Below are 6,208 nucleotides of genomic sequence, written 5' to 3' on the forward strand. Positions count from 1 at the left end.
GTGTGTGTGTGTGTGTGTGTGTGTGTGATGGGTAGGTTTACGGGCAGGGGCAGTGTGTGTGTGTGTGTGTGTGTGTGTGTGTGTGTGTGTGTGTGTGTGTGTGTGTGTGTGTGTGTGTGTGTGTGTGTGTGTGTGTGTGTGTGTGTGTGTGTGTGTGTGTGCGTGTGCGTGTGCGTGTGTGTGTTTTCACAGGCATGCTGTATGTGTGATTTGGCTCGTGAAGCGTTCATTAGTGTGTCTGTTATGACGGGCAGGGGATTCTCAAGTCATAATGTTTCTGGCACGAGCACACACACACACACACACACACACACACACACACACACACACACACACACACACACACAGCGGCGCTCGCTGATGAACGGACTCCAGAACAGCTGTGCTCATGACCGGCACACGGGCGTTTGCTCGAGAGTCTACCGGCTGTAATTGTATATGAACAAGTTCTGTTGCATTAATGAAAATCCCTTCATTCCCTCCAGAGGATCCGCTCCTGCGGGTCAAGAGCTGATGTGTCCGAGTGCAGATTGAGCTCTGGAACAGATCTGAGATCAGGACTTATGACTCTTTTACAGCCGGACAAAGATAGACGCAGGTCTGTTCTGATAAATATAATAAACTAAAGACTCTGGAGATATGAATCAGCACTACTCTACAGATACTCAAGATTAACAGCAGACTGGCACAAACTGTGTGTGTGTGTGTGTGTGTGTGTGTGTGTGTGTGTGTGTGTGTGTGTGTGTGTGTGTGTGTGTGTGTGTGTGTGTGTGTGTGTGTGTGTGTGTGTGTGTGTGTGTGTGTGTGTGTGTGTGTGTGTGTGTGTGTGTGTGTGTGTGTGTGTGTGTGTGTGTGTGTGTTATGAGCCTTTAAATTCTGCTGTCCAGTCCAACTCTAGGGTTATGTAATGAACCTCTCCAGCGTGTTGAATATACTGCTTTAAAACCATGAGCAGAGCAATCAAAAGTACTCACAATTATTATTATTATTGAGCTTTTCCGCTTTGCCTCAGCATTTCCTCCTGGCGTGCTCTCTATAGTCCGGCTCAAGGACTAGACCTTGAAGTGCCACGGTTTCTTCTTCCACATCCTGGGGTCAGGAAACACATTACAGCGCTGTCCCGCTCATCAGAGGGAAACGAGAGCATGTCACTCGCCACCAGGAACAACACCGGCGAGAGGCAGACACGGCCCGGCGAGCGGCGCACCGCAGCGGCCTTCACCCGGTCATGAGCTCCGGCGAACCGCGGAGCTCCGGCTCATGGCGGACGCGTTCTCTGCGCTTTTAGAGAGACACTATGTGTGTAAATTAGACTATCAGTAGCCCATGATGATGATGTGTGTGTGTGTGTGTGTGTGTGTGTGTGTGTGTGTGTGTGTGTGTGTGTGTGTGTGTGTGTGTGTGTGTGTGTGTGTGTGTGTGTGTGTGTGTGTGTGTGTGTGTGTGTGTGTGTGTGTGTGTGTGTGTAACCCCGCATCCACTGGATATCTTTAGTGCACTCTAACAGTGCTGGGTTAAAAAACAACCATTTCTGGGTTATTTGGCAACCCAGCGCTGGGTAAATACTGAACAGAACACATGCTGGGCTATTTTTATCCAGCTTGTCGGGTTTTATACATTAACCAATTTTCTGGGTTGTTTTGTGAAAGTGCTGGGTCAGTCAAATGCACTCTAAAATCTGTTATGTATGACAGGAACAGTTCATATACAATTTTTATTTATTCAAGTCAAGTCTTTTACAGCCACAAAACACTAAAAAACATTCAATAAATGTTTCAGGACATGACACTCTAAAAATTCATTTTTTTTCAACCCAAATTTGGGTCAAATATGGACAAACCCAATCGTTGGGTTAAATTTGACCCAGCACATATAACCCAATAAAACGACCCAGCAGGCTAAACCCAGCATTTGAGTTACAAAAAATAAAAAAATTTCAGTGACCCAGCACATGGGTAAAAATAACCCAATAAAATGACCCAGCAGGCTAAACCCAGCATTTGACTCACAAAAAATAACCCAGCATTTTTCAGAGTGACCCAGAACATGGGTAAAAATAAAAAAAGAACCCAATAAAATGACCCAGCAGGCTAAACCCAGCATTTGAGTTACAAAAAATAACCCAGCATTTTTCAGTGACCCAGCACATGGGTAAAAATATTAAAAATAACCCAATAAAATGACCCAGCAGGTTAAACCCAGCATTTGGGTTAAATAAAATAACCCAGCATTTGTCAGAGTGACCCAGCACATGGGTAAAAATATTAAAAATAACCCAATAAAATGACCCAGCAGGCTAAACCCAGCATTTGGGTTAAATAAAATAACCCAGCATTTGTCAGAGTGACCCAGCACATGGGTAAAAATATTAAAAATAACCCAATAAAATGACCCAGCAGGTTAAACCCAGCATTTGGGTTAAATAAAATAACCCAGCATTTGTCAGAGTGACCCAGCACATGGGTAAAAATATTAAAAATAACCCAATAAAATGACCCAGCAGGTTAAACCCAGCATTTGGGTTAAATAAAATAACCCAGCATTTTTCAGAGTGACCCAGCACATGGGTAAAAATATTACAAATAACCCAATAAAATGACCCAGCAGGCTAAACCCAGCATTTGGGTTACAAAAAATAACCCAGCATTTGTCAGAGAGACCCAGCACATGGGTAAAAATATTAAAAAATAACCCAATAAAATGACCCAGCAGACTAAACCCAGCATTTGGGTTACAAAAAATAACCCAGCATTTGTCAGAGAGACCCAGCACATGGGTAAAAAATATTAAAAATAACCCAATAAAATGACCCAGCAGGCTAAACCCAGCATTTGGGTTAAAAAAATAATTCAGCATTTTTCAGAGTGACCCAGCACATGGGTAAAAATGTTAAAAATAACCCAATAAAATGACCCAGCAGGCTAAACCCAGCATTTGGGTTAAATAAAATAACCCAGCATTTGTCAGAGAGACCCAGCACATGGGTAAAAATATTAAAAATAACCCAATAAAATGACCCAGCAGGCTAAACCCAGCATTTGGGTTAAATAAAATAACCCAGCATTTGTCAGAGTGACCCAGCACATGGGTAAAAATATTAAAAAATAACCCAATAAAATGACCCAGCAGACTAAACCCAGCATTTGGGTTAAAAAATAACCCAGCATTTTTCAGAGTGACCCAGCACATGGGTAAAAATGTTAAAAATAACCCAATAAAATGTCCCAGCAGGCTAAACCCAGCATTTGAGTTAATAAAATAACCCAGCATTTTCAGAGTGACCCAGCACAAGGGCAAAGATAACCCAATAAAATGACCCAGCAGGCTAAACCCAGCATTTTTCGAGTGTATACACTCATGTGGATAAGAATATGTCTGCGTTTCGAAAGGAAAGCAGCGGGCGCTTCAGTCCGAGGGCTGGAATGTTAATAGGCTGTTTAAATCATGGCTGTTGAGTGTGTTTAAAGGCAACCTGACCCTGTGGAGGAGGGCTGGGCACTGGCTCTCATTTCCAGCAGCCGAAACAGCCCCAAACCTCGGCCCCAGAGCGGCAATAATGAGAGAGGGCAGCCGGACTCGGAGTCTGTTTGTGTGACCCCTCGCAGGAGGCAGGAGGGAAGAGGATGTTGATGCACTTTGCCTGCTCCGACAGATAATGGCAGCCCCATCCTCGCTGTTTTCTGCATCCGGGATGCCACACACACACACACACACACACACACACACACACACACACACACACACACACACACACACACACACACACACACACACACACACACACACACACACACACACACACACACACACACACACACACACACACACACACACACACACACACACACACACACACACACACACACACACACACACACACACACACACACACACTGGACAGTCAAGACTTTATGGACTGAGATGTAAGGGCAGGTGAATGCTGCTGTGCAAGCGGTGTGCATTCATAGGTGCGTGTGTGACAGAACAGAGCGCTTGTTTTGCATTAGAGAGGAAGGAAGAGCTGGACACACATCACAACTAAACATCTTCCTGCCCGACACAATGATGGACAGAACCAGCCTCAGCGACTGACTGCTGAGTTTACAGTGATGACACCACTGGACACAACAGAGGACTTTAATTAGTTTTCAGTGTAATATCTATGATTGCTTTCTGTACATATCTATAAAGGCAACGATGGGAAGAGTATTGAGCATGGCACAGAATGCTGTGGACATTTCTTTATAGAAACAGATAAAAAGATTTACATCATACCATATTTATTTACATTTCTTATTCACAAAGTAAAATTATTTTCTTTAATTTTAATTCAATAAAATAAAATGAAGGATAAAAAATAAAGCACTTCCTTGCCAGACAGGTTAAAGAAATTTGTCTGTATAAAATATAATGTATAAAATAAAATAAAATAAAAAGCACTTTCTTCCCAGACAGGCTTAAGAATTTTGGCTGCATTTGTGAGATATTCTTATTTGATTCTATAAATATAAAATATTATATTAAATTAAATTCTAAAATGGTAAATAAAATAAAAAAGCTAAAAAAAAAAAGTTCAGATGATGTTTCTGTTATTAATCAACATGTAAAGTCAGATCTCTGGGATCAGCATCTTTCACAGAAAACAACATGGCTGTGGTTCCGTTTGCCTGTGTCCGTTTGCCTGTGTCCGTTTCTCTGTGCCCGTTTGTCTGTGTCTGTTTGCCTGTGTCTCGTTTGTCTGTGCCCGTTTGTCTGTGTCTGTTTGCCTGTGTCTCGTTTGTCTGTGCCCATTTGTCTGTGTCTGTTTGCCTGTGTCTCGTTTGTCTGTGTCCCGTTCGTCTGTGTCTGTTTGCCTGTGTCTCGTTTGTCTGTGCCCATTTGTCTGTGTCTGTTTGCCTGTGTCTCGTTTGTCTGTGTCCCGTTCGTCTGTGTCCCGTTTGCCTGTGTCCGTTTGCCTGTGTCCATTTGCCTGTGTCCCGTTTGTCTGTGCCCGTTTGTCTGTGTCTGTTTGCCTGTGCTCGTTTGCCTGTGTCCCGTTTGCCTGTGTCCCGTTTGTCTGTGTCTGTTTGCCTGTGCTCGTTTGCCTGTGTCCCGTTTGCCTGTGCTCGTTTGTCTGTGTCCCGTTTGCCTGTGTCCGTTTGCCTGTGTCCCGTTTCTCTGTGCCCGTCTGTCTGTGTCTGTTTGCCTGTGTCTCGTTTGTCTGTGCCCGTTTGTCTGTGTCTGTTTGCCTGTGTCTCGTTTGTCTGTGCCCATTTGTCTGTGTCTGTTTGCCTGTGTCCCGTTCGTCTGTGTCCCGTTTGCCTGTGTCCGTTTGCCTGTGTCCATTTGCCTGTGTCCCGTTTGTCTGTGCCCGTTTGTCTGTGTCTGTTTGCCTGTGCTCGTTTGCCTGTGTCCCGTTTGCCTGTGTCCCGTTTGTCTGTGTCTGTTTGCCTGTGCTCGTTTGCCTGTGTCCCGTTTGCCTGTGCTCGTTTGTCTGTGTCCCGTTTGCCTGTGTCCGTTTGCCTGTGTCCCGTTTGTCTGTGCCCGTTTGTCTGTGTCTGTTTGCCTGTGCTCGTTTGTCTGGGTCCCGTTTGCCTGTGCTCGTTTGCCTGTGTCCCGTTTGCCTGTGTCCGTTTGCCTGTGTCCCGTTTGCCTGTGCTCGTTTGCCTGTGCTCGTTTGCCTGTGTCCCGTTTGCCTGTGCTCATTTGCCTGTGTCCCGTTTGCCTGTGCTCGTTTGTCTGTGTCCCGTTTGCCTGTGCTCGTTTGCCTGTGCTCGTTTGCCTGTGCTCGTTTGTCTGTGTCCCGTTTGCCTGTGCTCGTTTGCCTGTCCCGTTTGCCTGTGTCCCGTTTGCCTGTGCTCGTTTGCCTGTGCTCGTTTGCCTGTGCTCGTTTGTCTGTGTCCCGTTTGCCTGTGCTCGTTTGCCTGTGCTCGTTTGCCTGTGTCCCGTTTGCCTGTGTCCCGTTTGCCTGTGTCCCGTTTGTCTGTGTCCCGTTTGCCTGTGCTCGTTTGTCTGTGTCCTGTTTGCCTGTGTCTGTTTGTCTGTGTCCCGTTTGCCTATGTCCCGTTTGTCTGTGTCCCGTTTGCCTGTGTCCGTTTGCCTGTGCTCGTTTGCCTGTGTCCCGTTTGCCTGTGTCCGTTTGCCTGTGCTCGTTTGCCTGTGTCCCGTTTGCCTGTGTCCGTTTGCCTGTGCTCGTTTGCCTGTGTCCCGTTTGCCTGTGTCCCGTTTG

This window comes from Gobio gobio, assembly GCF_949357685.1.
Source record: "Gobio gobio genome assembly, chromosome: 16".
Taxonomy (NCBI): domain Eukaryota; kingdom Metazoa; phylum Chordata; class Actinopteri; order Cypriniformes; family Gobionidae; genus Gobio; species Gobio gobio.